The sequence below is a fragment of the Ips typographus genome, linkage group LG1 (genome assembly GCF_016097725.1).
Source record: "Ips typographus isolate SLU linkage group LG1, UJ_Ityp_2.0, whole genome shotgun sequence".
NCBI lineage: Eukaryota > Metazoa > Arthropoda > Insecta > Coleoptera > Curculionidae > Ips > Ips typographus.
This window is the reverse complement of record NC_138422.1, coordinates 17,582,752-17,595,494: the sequence shown is the minus strand read 5'-3', so window position 1 is coordinate 17,595,494 and position 12,743 is coordinate 17,582,752. Positions and strand designations below refer to the sequence as shown.

At 31.7% G+C, this 12,743-nt stretch overlaps 5 long non-coding RNA genes across 8 annotated transcripts in view; 3 read left to right on the top strand and 2 right to left on the bottom strand.

The window, feature by feature from the left end:
* LOC145740156 (uncharacterized) overlaps positions 1–12,743 on the top strand; it is a 173,173-nt gene that overhangs the window by 54,297 nt on the left and 106,133 nt on the right. The window lies entirely within an intron of this gene.
* Positions 717–1,660, top strand: LOC145726548 (uncharacterized). 2 transcript variants are annotated; one of them, XR_014177616.1, is made up of 3 exons: positions 717–1,090; positions 1,259–1,342; positions 1,406–1,660. It is a non-coding gene; the product is annotated as an uncharacterized LOC145726548 (long non-coding RNA). The 2 variants fall into 2 exon arrangements; XR_014177617.1 differs by having other exon boundaries at positions 733–1,094.
* Positions 2,983–3,994, bottom strand: LOC145725979 (uncharacterized). Of its 3 annotated transcripts, none has more exons than XR_014177459.1 (3): positions 3,743–3,962; positions 3,449–3,687; positions 2,983–3,384 (listed from the first exon to the last, which is right to left on the bottom strand). It is a non-coding gene; the product is annotated as an uncharacterized LOC145725979 (long non-coding RNA). The 3 variants fall into 3 exon arrangements; XR_014177458.1 differs by having other exon boundaries at positions 3,459–3,687; XR_014177457.1 differs by having other exon boundaries at positions 2,983–3,687; positions 3,743–3,994.
* Positions 3,993–5,085, top strand: LOC145725974 (uncharacterized). The gene is made up of 3 exons (XR_014177456.1): positions 3,993–4,307; positions 4,366–4,591; positions 4,662–5,085. It is a non-coding gene; the product is annotated as an uncharacterized LOC145725974 (long non-coding RNA).
* Positions 6,666–7,052, bottom strand: LOC145740148 (uncharacterized). Its single transcript, XR_014181351.1, has 2 exons — positions 6,988–7,052; positions 6,666–6,924 (listed from the first exon to the last, which is right to left on the bottom strand). It is a non-coding gene; the product is annotated as an uncharacterized LOC145740148 (long non-coding RNA).

The window sequence follows — 12,743 nt, the reverse complement described above, 5'->3', positions numbered from 1 at the left end:
AAAAAAATACTCATGTGAACCTATGCTAACCCAGTGGCCGATTACATAAAGTATCAGTAAGGTTACATCGCAATGGTTATTTTTTAAGTAAAATAAAAAAAATGCAAGGGAAACCTATGCTAACCCAGTGACTGATCACATATAGTAATCAAATAAATACTGTCCTGTTCTCAACATCTCAATTTCTAATGTTTTTCTTGTAAAATAATGTATTCTATATTATTAGTTTGTTTACATCCAAATTTTCTAAATTGGTGCAATCCAACCAAAGACGTCACCCGACTACGTTCGGTTGCGCTCGGTTTCGATTATACCTCACAGGGGAAACGCGCAAACGGTCTAATCGTCAAACAAAAACTAATAATCTAGAATACATTATTTTGCAAGAAAAACAGTAGAAATTGAGATGTTGAGAACAGGACAGTATTTATTTGATTATTATATGTGATCAGTCACTGGGTTAGCATAGGTTTACCTAGCATTTTTTTTTATTTTACTTAAAAAATAACCATTGCGATATGTAACCACCTTACTGATACTTTATGTAATCAGCCACTGGGTTAGCAAAGGTTCACATGAGCATATTTTTGGTTATTACATTTAAAAAATAACAGCTATCTTAAACACGCTATGAAATTACTTTGGTGCGGGCAGTCATAAACTAGTCTACCGGCGCATCGCCGAGTGTGCCCGATGTCGAGAGATGGGCTCAAAAGGGCGACCGGCCAACACAGCGACCGGTCAGAACAGCGACATGAGAGATCGGGATGAGCGTAAGGGCGACTTCGGCATTCTTCGGTTTTACTGGTGGAGGGGGAAATGGCAAATGATCATCATCGGTTTTCGTTCCTATTCTAACCTCACATTATTATTAATTAAAATATTGTTTTGTTTGGTTGGAAATACCTTGTCTTTGAGTATTTTAATATTGCAATAACAGATACTGCAATATATACCTATTTTCTGGCCTCAAACTATCTGTGGTGTTCGTCTACGTGTTGGTGTAATTATTTTTCAGGTTGTGGACGAGAAAAAGCGCAGACTATTTTAAAGTTTTGGAGATGCTTGTTTATGACTTCAACAATTACAAGTAGGTAGGTATACTATTTGAAATTCGTTTTAGCTGGTATGGGCTTTTAATGGCTTAATTTAGGAAGCCGTCAAGTAGTGATGTGTATTATTTTGTTGTTGAATAATAATATTAAATCATTTGAAAATAAATAGGTATTACCTTAAATTGAACTGATTATGTTTACAGGATAAAGGATTACTCCAAAGGCTCTGAAGATTTGGTCTTTTGCAACAATAAGAATAAACCAGAGCAACCATTAATGTTAGGATGGTAAGTTTTACTAGAATTTATTGTGATTACATACTTATTTATTTTTGTATTGTTTACAAACAGGGCACTACTGAAATCCAATGTGGAATGTTTTGGAAGAGGGTACCAATTTTTAAGGCAACATTTTAAACAATGAAGTGTAATAACCAGTGTTTGAACTGTATTATTTAGATAATACAGCTAGATATCTATACTATAGCTGTTACTCCTTATGGTTTTATTATGTTATTTGTAATTTACATACACCATTACATTTAGACAAATCTTTAAAAGTGTAGAAGCAGCTTGAAATCAATATGTGTTTGTATATTATTATTATTTGGACAGGTGTCATCATTTCTCTCCGATATAATTTGTCCCAATATTTCCAAATCCCCAATTCCTTATTAAATTATTTCTGATATATTTCAGTCTAAAATGATTAGGCCCAAAAAGCTAGACATCCAATTTAAAAACAATCTGTTTTTTGTTGTGTAAATGTGTACAAAGACTAACCTAACCTAAAACATCTTATTTTGTCAACATAACCTAATTCTTCGTTTTTCTGCCTTAGTAAAAATGATGGTGATGAGCAAATCACACCTTAGAACTTACAATACATGAATAATATTGCGCTCATGCGCTCTCTGATTATGCATGCCTTATTAATTTTGCGCAATACATCAAATCAAAGAAAATCTGTTTTTGTTTCATTCAATCCCTATAGTCTTAGATAGATACAGATTTACTTTAACTATTAAATAATACTTTGTTTTTATCTTAGGTAAAAAGTATACACCCAACTTAACAGTTATTGTCACAGCTCAAAGTTCACAGCAATGTAGGTAGTAAATAAATTACCATACAACAGGACTAATAATGAGTTTGTTGTATAATCTACCTTTATTTTCTCCTTATTTGAAAATGTGTAAAATACATCAATTTTATTTAATTTAGTAGTGATATGGAAAGTTTTTTTTTCTCGTATTAATTAAATTAAAGCAAGTTTTGCAAAAACCTCTAGTTGTAGACCATTTAATATCCCTATACTTTCAAAGATAGTTATAGATCATTTTGTTTTGAACATAAAAATTCAAATTAATGTAGAATTTTTTTAAGGTTTTTATTGTCTTTAAAATAGCCAGTTTTATCCATTTATAGGATATAACAACCAGCAAAAATAAATAAATAATTATTTTTTGAAAAATAATCAAAACTTTGTTTGCCACCACAGACAAAGGCTTGTTACACAGTGTAATAATTACACAGTGTTAACATATGCACATTGTTATCAAGTCCTGCTAAATTTATTACATATTGTCTGTTATATAAAATCATTAAAATACTATCTTTTTGCAAGTATCATAACTATCCTGCTGCTAATGTTTATAATCTCTCCTTGTTTCCCCATGTCTATAAAAACCACTATTTATGATATTATTATGTTTACCATTAATATATGTGTATGACCATTATGTCAAAGTAATAGGAGTGCTATTTTTTTAATTTGATGGTGTGTCCATAATTTTCTGAAGATATTCATATTTCATTACCATTTTACTAGGTTTAACAATTATACAGTGTCAAAAACAATGATTATTTTATTATATCCTCATGCTCATAGGAAAAACTGAGAAAAAATAAAATATACAAAAGTGAAATAAATTTAATAATAATTTATTTTTCTTTAATAAATTAGTAAAAATAAACATAAAATAGACATAAACATAGCCTAATTAAACTTTTAAACAATGTATTAACATAAAAGAATAACATTTCTACCAACTTACAATAGCACATATACTTATAGGTATAAATACTATTTAATAATACATTATACCTAATTAGTGTAATGGAAACTATAAATTTCATAGATTTATTTAACTGTTAACTCTCATATGATATTACAAGTTATATTATCACAGTTATAGAATCACTACTATAATATACAAACTATAAAAGCATACCTATGTAACTTTAGTTGGTACTGCATTGGTGTGACCTGCATGCAAATCAAAAAAATCATCAGTATACATTACAATAAAATGTAGCAATTCATGGATCTAGAAACAAAAAAAAAATGATACACAGAGAATATGAGAAGTAGGTATTAACTAGGTAACATACCTATACTTACCTACATATTAAAAAATGGGTAAATCAACTAGATTTATACCTCAACAGGTATATGCTGAAGCTGGATGCAGTTTTTTCAAATGTATTTGCCTCTCGGTTTCCAAATACGGTTTCCATTTGGTTTTTATTAAATACTGTCTTTGATAACCATTGTGTTACTTAATAAAAGTTCCAGTATACTTCATGCACATTGGCTATATGAGCTGTGGGGGCAGATTATCAAAGATTTTCTGAAATAAAAACGAAAATGTTGAAATTTTAAGTCCTACATACCATTCCACTTACCTGTTGCAACTTTCCTCAGGAAAACTCGGCTGATGATAAATATAACCATGCCCAACTATAAGTAATCGATTTAACTCTGATTTACCAGTCTAAAACTGTCCAGTAATAAAAATCAATCACAATTTGAGTAAATTTCCAATCAACATGTAAACAAAGCCGCCATTATTAAATATGACCTGCTGTCCGCATTCCACAAATTCCACAAAACCGCGACCTACCGAACGCCATTCGGATGACGTCGCGATCTCGGGAAACGCGCAAAACAGCGACTGGCCAGAAGGGCGACGGTTCGGAACCGACCCGAAGTCGCTTCGGGCGAGATCGCGACGTCATCCGAATGGCGTTCGGTAGGTCGCGGTTTTGTGGAATTTGTGGAATGCGGACAGCAGGTCATATTTAATAATGGCGGCTTTGTTTACATGTTGATTGGAAATTTACTCAAATTGTGATTGATTTTTATTACTGGACAGTTTTAGACTGGTAAATCAGAGTTAAATCGATTACTTATAGTTGGGCATGGTTATATTTATCATCAGCCGAGTTTTCCTGAGGAAAGTTGCAACAGGTAAGTGGAATGGTATTATGTAGGACTTATAATTTCAACATTTTCGTTTTTGTTTCAGAAAATCTTTGATAATCTGCCCACACAGCTCATATAGCCAATGTGCATGAAGTATACTGGAACTTTTATTAAGTAACACAATTATCAAAGACAGTATTTAATAAAAACCAAATGGAAACCGTTTTTGGAAACCGAGAGGCAAATACATTTGAAAAAACTGCATCCAGCTTCAGCATATACCTGTTGAGGTATAAATCTAGTTGATTTACACATTGTTTAATATGTATGTAAGTATATGTTACCTAGTTAATACCTACTTCTCATATTCTCTGTGTATCATTTTTTTTTTGTTTCTAGATCCATGAATTGCTACATTTTATTGTAGTGTAGGTATACTGATGATTTTTTTGATTTGCATGCAGGTCACACCAATGCAGCACCAACTAAAGTTACATATGCTTTTATAGTTTGTATATTATAGTAGTGATTCTATATAAACTTGTCTGTGATAATATAACTTTTAATATCATATGGGAGTTAACAGTTAAATAAATCTATGAAATTTATAGTTTCCATTACACTAATTAGGTATAATGTATTATTAAATAGTATTTATACCTATAAGTATATGTGCTATTGTAAGTTGGTAGAAATGTCATTCTTTTATGTTAATACATTGTTTTAAGAGTTTAAAAGTTTAATTAGGCTATGTTTATGTCTAGGTTTGTTTGTGTTTGTTTTTACTGATTTATTAAAGAAAAATAAATTATCATTAAATTTATTTCGCTTTTGTATATTTTATTTTTTCTGAATTTTTCCTATGAGCATGAGCATATAATAAAATAATCATTGTTTTTGACCCTGTATAATTGTTAAACCTAGTAAAATGGTAACGAAATATGAATATCTTCAGAAAATTATGGACACACCATCAAATTTAAAAAATAGCACTCCTATTACTTTGACAGAGATTTGAGTGAAACTGACTGAAACAGACTTTTTCTCTGAGTTTTCATTGTTGGGAAATTAGACACCACATTCTACTTTATAGGGTTTCTCCATGTTTTTCTTATAAAATTGTGTAATTTTTTGACACAAGTTGTGCAATAAACAATGCCAGAATTATGTTACCATGTATGTAGTAACTATAAGTATGTGTGTCATATCGACAATGCCTTTTTAGGTGCTTATTCTATGGTGGTCCTAAGTAACTATCATAATGGTCATACACATATATTAATGGTAAACTTAATAATAACATAAATAGTGTTTTTTATAGAAATGGGGAAATAAGGAGAGGTTATAAACATTAGCAGTAGGATAGTTATGATACTTGCAATAAGACAGTATTTTAATGATTTTATATAACGGACAATATGTAATAAATTTAGCAGGACTTGATAACAATGTGCATATGTTAACACTGTGTAATTATTACACTGTGTAACAAGCCTTTGACTGTGGTGGCAAACAGAGTTTTGATTTTTTTTTTCAAAAACATAGTGCATGTTTATTCTTCAAGTTTTTGCTGGTTGTTATATCCTATTAATGGATAAAACTGGATATTTTAAAAACAATAAAAACATTAAAAAAAAATTCTACATTAATTTGAATTTTTATGTTCAAAACAAAATGATCTATAACTATCTTTGAAAGTATAGGGATATTAAATGGTCTACAACTAGAGGTTTTTGCAAAACTCGCTTTAATTTAATTAATATGAGAAAAAAAATAATCCATATCACTACTAAATTAAATAAAATTGATGATTTTACACATTTTCAAGTAAGGAGAAAATAAAGGTAGATTATACAACAAAGTCATTATTAGTCCTGTTGTATAGTAATTTATTTACTACCTACATTGCTGTGAACTTTGAGCTGTGACAATAACTGTTAAGTTGGGTGTATACTTTTTACCTAAGATAAAAACAAAGTATTATTTAATAGTTAAAGTAAATCTGTATCTATCTAAGACTATAGGGATTGAATGAAACAAAAGCAGATTTTTCTTTGATTTGATGTATTGCGCAAAATTAATAAGGCATGCATAATCAGAGAGCGCATGAGCGCAATATTATTCATGTATTGTAAGTTCTAAGGTGTGATTTGCTCATCACCATCATTTTTACTAAGGCAGAAAAACGAAGAATTAGGTTATGTTGACAAAATAAGATGTTTTAGGTTAGGTTAGTCTTTGTACACATTTACACAACAAAAAACAGATTGTTTTTAAATTGGATGTCTAGCTTTTTGGGCCTAATCATTTTAGACTGAAATATATCAGAAATAATTTAATAAATAATTGGGGATTTGGAAATATTGGGACAAATTATATCGGAGAGAAATGATGACACCCGTCCAAATAAAAATAATATACAAACACATATTGATTTCAAGCTGCTTCTACACTTTTAAAGATTTGTCTAAATGTAATGGTGTATGTAAATTACAAATAACATAATAAAACCATAAGGAGTAACAGCTATAGTATAGATATCTAGCTGTATTATCTAAATAATACAGTTCAAACACTGGTTATTACACTTCATTGTTTAAAATGTTGCCTTAAAAATTGGTACCCTCTTCCAAAACATTCCACATTGGATTTCAGTAGTGCCCTGTTTGTAAACAATACAAAAATAAATAAGTATGTAATCACAATAAATTCTAGTAAAACTTACCATCCTAACATTAATGGTTGCTCTGGTTTATTCTTATTGTTGCAAAAGACCAAATCTTCAGAGCCCTATCGAGAGTAATTAGTAGTTAAGATACCAAGGGCATTATAAGAACAATAATGCATGGGGTCGATAGGGTAGAACACAGGGGCCTCCGGCCCGAGTGGTCTACTTCAACCGTGGGCATTATTTCCTATAATGCCTTTGGTGAGTTCAATGTTTAATGTCCGACTTTCATTTTGTAGATATGTATTTAAAAAATGGTCAGAGGGCAATATAAAAAATAATGCGCTCACCTGAGGGCATTATGAAAAATAACGCCATAGGTCATTATTTCTTGGATAATTGACCTTAATGGTGTCATTATTAGTATAATTAAAGGAAGTTTATCTCGAGACAGAAATTAAACTTTCCACCGTGGTTTGTATGCTATTTTATTTTTAATTATTTATCAGAATCTTATCAAAATTTTAATAAATCATTTAGTTGAAATATTGATAGCTAATAGTCTCTAACAATAAGGTAGTATGGGTGTACGAGTAGTTATGACTTCAACCATGGTAAACGACTGGTGATTTGTTTACAATCTTGACAACGTCAGTATTGTGCTGTTGTGTTTTCAATATTTTGAGCTGAAATGTTTCTTAAAGTGCTTTTAATATGGAGATTTCTGAAGACGCAGATATTACTTGTCACCACCTGAGTTTCGAGCTGTTGCAGCTGTTGCCCAGACACTTAACTGTAAAAAGTAAGCCCAGATATGACAAAAAGCATATTGCCATTCAACCGGGTGGAAAGTAAAAGCAGGTAATTTTCATCTTTCCACCTGGTTTACACGTAAGAAATAATGTTATTACCTACATAGTTAAAAAGAAATAACGTTATTACATACATGGTTAAAAAGAAAATAATATGCCTACTAAATTTCTTCTAATGTAGTTTTGTGGTAATAACAGCAAGAACAATCATGAAATGAACAATCATAAATCTTTATTTAAGATCGAAAGAATTGAAAATCGTAAAAGAAAAAGATTTGACTTCGACACGTTCTACGCATTTTCTACGTGATCTGAGGTTAAAATATGCAAAAGCTCACAATATAAGATTTAAATGCGAGCAATGCAAGAAAAATTGCGAATAAGCCAAAAATAAGGCTTGCACGTGCCTTGACTTGAGACATACATATTTGTTTTCATAGATACGTACAGAAATACGAGAAAATACGATGTAGAATAAAATATGAATTTCCTATTTATGCTTTATATTCAGTAAAACCTAACTAAAAGATAAAAAGGTATATCAAATCAAAAATCGTTTACACAAAATTCGAAAGCACAATAGCTATTTACGTAACCAAGTTCAAAAAAGATGACATTTACACAAAATGGAAATTTCACAACGAGTTTCATACAAAAGTTTTTCTAATTTTGGCATCGTGTGTATAATTTGATTATTATTATAAAGAAACTAATTAAAAGTCCGTATTTTTATATTCTTATAACGTACGCCAATAACTAGATATTTGGATATACAGTGCGTTTTTTTTAACGCGCAACATAGGATTTTACGTGTTAAATTTTTAAGCCCATGTTAGACCATGTTATTTTGGAACTACAAGTATAAAACTTGACGGGTGTGTCTTTAGTACCCTGAAGCTTGTGCTGCTTTTTTTCGAGTACGAAAAGAAATAGTTTCAAGATGCCATCCCAATTGTGTATGATAGAGCATCACGGGCTTTAAAAGTGAGTACTGTTACCCTATGCCGCAGGAAAAAGGCTGGAATTCAAGCTGACGACTCCTATATCACCAACATTTCGAAGAAAATGTCGAATGGATTAACACCTGTTTTTTTTAATAAAACTTGAATTTATAGCAAATAAGGTTCCTTTCAAAGTAGCTGGCAGGATGACACGATGTTTACAAGTTCTACTAAACGTACTCAAGGTAATTTAACGAAGTAAGATTCCACATGAATACAATGACGATGACTTTTACTACTATTTCAGGTGATCGTTATACCTATAGTACTTCACGCAGGAAATGAAAATGGCTTCATTAATGGTGCGAGTTTGGTTTTCAAAAACGGTTCGAAAAAAGACGACTATCATGACAACATGAATCGAAAAAACTCGAAAATTGGTTTAAAAATTAACTTATCCCAAATTTATCGGAAAAAATCACGTTATGAACAAAGCTAGTTACCATTCTGGACTTTTAGAAGATATTCGTCAAAAATCTTGGACAAAACAAAAAATAATTATCTGGTTTTGGAAATAAAATTACGATTTTGAGGAAAACGCAATGAAAGATGCAATTTAGACTTTAGTTTGTTCGAAATTGATTTCCCAAAAAAATATTACCTGTATAAATATGTAAAATCTTTTGGCCACAAAATTTTGAGATCACCACCATATCATTGCCAATACAATCCTATAGAGTTGGTCTGGTCCGAATGCAAGAGAAAATATAATAAACATATGATGAATATTTCCCTCATGTGTTAAATGTCCCATAGGAGCAGTGCATTTTCACCAGAATGACAGCAGAATCCCATATTTCGGCCATATTGGAATTTTTGGCATGCACCTTCTTGGCTTTCTTGTACAGAGGGCGGTGGTTTGACAGTTTGCATTTGTTTGTATTGTGGAAATTGAGTTTTTGGATGATTAAATTAATTTTTAAGGTTTAAAGTCAAGACTTGGGATTACTTGCCAAAGTAATTTTTGTTTGCTATTATATATTGTTGTTTATATGTTTGTTGTTCTAGTGAAAGTGTAGTTTGTGTTCATTTTATTGTGTTATCACTATTGTTATTGTTCCTTCATTGTTCTATAATATGTTGTTGGTTTTTTAACTTAAATTTTATTGCCTCTCCAATATGCCGTCCACTTGTTGGTTGCCAAATTGTAAAAGCAATTTGGTGAAAGGCCCAAAAGTGTCAGTTTTTTCCTTTCCAAAAGACCCTGCTCGAACCCAACAGTGGTTGAAAGCTTTGAACTGGAATGATTTTACTCCAACACAATACTCAGTGGTAAGTACAATATGCTTTCTCATTCAGTAAACTTATTGCCTCTTACATACATAAGTGAGTTACATTTTGAGGCTGCCTGCATTTTGAGAGCAACAAAGGTTTACTCTGAAGAAACAGGACAGCTTTTAGAAGTTTCATTGGCACATTTACATTTTAAAAAAAAGGTCTTGGTAATCATATAAAACCCATTTACCAGTTTTGCTTACCTAGATTCAAGGATTTCTAAATTTTCTTTGATTGAGCAGTTTTTACATTAGTTTGTTGTACTTTCCAAGACAAAGGGTTCTAACCAAACTTGCTTTGGCTGGACTTTATTGGATATAAAAAGCCATATCTATACATATCTGGATCAGGAATGAAGCGTTCTTTGATTTTTCTCTCACAACTTCTAATCAACTACACGAAAAAATAAAAAAAAAACATATTTTCTACTGCATCTCCATAGGTTTGTGTACACAAAAAAAATCGCTAACGCCGCCATTAAAAGTGACATTCTAGGCTTTCTTGTACAGAGGGCGGTGAATACAAACATTCAAAAGTTTGTGAAAAATTCCGCGATTTAAAATGTCACGCTTTGGAAATTCTAATATTGTGGAAATTGATCAAGAAATTGAAAACTGTACTCCCAGGACTACAAAGAGGACACATATATCCATTTGGAATCAGTTTAGTGCCTTTTATGAAGAAAAAGGGTATGTTTTAAATGGAACAACTTCAGTTGAAAACCTTGCAAACATTTTGAAAGACTATGCGTTTAATATGAAAAAAGTTGATGGAACAGATTAAAAAGAAGGAGTTATTAAAACAATGTGGAATATAACGGCCAAGCAGTTACAACAGCTTTGTTTTGACAATTATAACATAGTATTTGATCCCCTTAAAGACGTAAAGTTTCGACAAGCAAGAAATCCTCGAGATACAAAGCGAAAATTATTACAAAAAGATTCTAACAAAAAAAAGCAAAGTTCTAAAGCTTTCACCCCAACTGATCCAATCCATTATTCAATTGTTTGATGAAGATACCCCGGCTGGTTTACAAAAGAAGTTCTATCAAATTGCTGCTGTAGAACTGGCATGGCGAGGCGGAGAAGCTGTTAATTGCTTAGTTGACTATTTTCAAACTGAATTGGACAACAAAGGCATTGCAACAGGTAAAGAATTTAAATCAATACAATAATAAGCTAACTGTAAAGTATTTTTTGGCTCTTAGGAAGAATTGAATACAATCCAGTTGTTTCGAAAACAAATCAAGGTGGAGCTAAAAAACTGGCCGAAAGTAAATGGTTGGTGCAAAATATTATAAATAAAAACATCTGCCCTGCCAGACTTTTTAATAAACTAATCGCTAAGAGAACAAGCGCCATAACTACAAATAGATTATTTCTAAGTTGCAACCGATTTTGGACCAAGAACAGCAACAAACCATGGTACAAAAATAGTCCTTTAGGTAGAAATGAAATTTCAAAATGGACAAAAAAGTTGGTTTAGACACAAAAAGAATAAAAATATCAAATCACTCTAATCGAGCAACTGCAGTAAGCAATCTTTCTTTCCACGGTGTTGAAGAACAAGAATTAATAAAGATAACGAGTCACTCTAATGCAAGTACTATAAAACCATATTTGCAGCTAAATCCCGACCATCATTTAAATATTATTGAGAAAATGAGAAACATTCATTCTGAACAGATTCTTGGCAGCAGTAGTACTCTAGCTCCCTCAGCCACAACAACTATAACTTTAAATTCAGCAGCTGCAACCACCTTATGCAATGAAAATCTACCACCACGTGAAGTGAAGCAAGAAAGTAAAGACTCTTTGTGTTGTTAAGTACTGGTAGTAGGTGTTCTTTTGTTAATTAGCAAACGTTGAAAAATGTGTGTTTTCAGGAAATAATCTTGACATATACCCCTCGGCATTCACGTTTTATCACGTAAAATGTGCATTGGTAGGTTTTTTGCAAAATTTTTCTTTTAGGCAAATGGTTTCGACTAAATAATTCGACGATAAAATCCTGAGACCGCAGGTCGAAGGATTTTTTCCAAAGATTTCTTCTCAATCATTTTCCAAGCAAAATTTTGCAAAAAATCACCTATGCACAGTTTACCCGATAAAACTTGAACGTCTCGGGATATAAACTATGATAATTTTCCCCGCATTCTAAAGTGATAATTGCATTTCGATAATTGCACTGTACTGTTACGATTTGAGCATAGTAGGTAGGCCCAAACCGTAACAGTACGTATCTATAACCACTGCATTGTTGTAGAGCCTATTGCTAGTACACTAATTGTTGTCCTTGTGCAGTTTTTTGACTTTTTATATCCAAACAATGTCAAACCCGATTTCAACAAAAATTAATGAACGGTTTGGAACTTGCTCATAACAAAATAAACTCGTGCAGTTAAGAGATAACAAGTTTTCATGCAAAATCATCGGTAATTTTTATGCACTCCTGCAATTACCCCCGATAAGTTTACAAGGGACAGCAGTACAACTTGGGAGAGGGTTTTAAAAGAAATGCCAGCAGAACATTCAAAGAACTACATTCAACATGTCAACAAGCTAATAAACCATTCTTGAAACACCATAAAATACTGTGATGTTTCAGACATTGAACCACTCATTATCAGTGAAGCCAATAATGATTCAGATTCTGAATTAAGCTCGGAATTAAGTGATTCCGAGTATGAAGATAACCCCATAACCCCATTTAGCAACCCACTCAT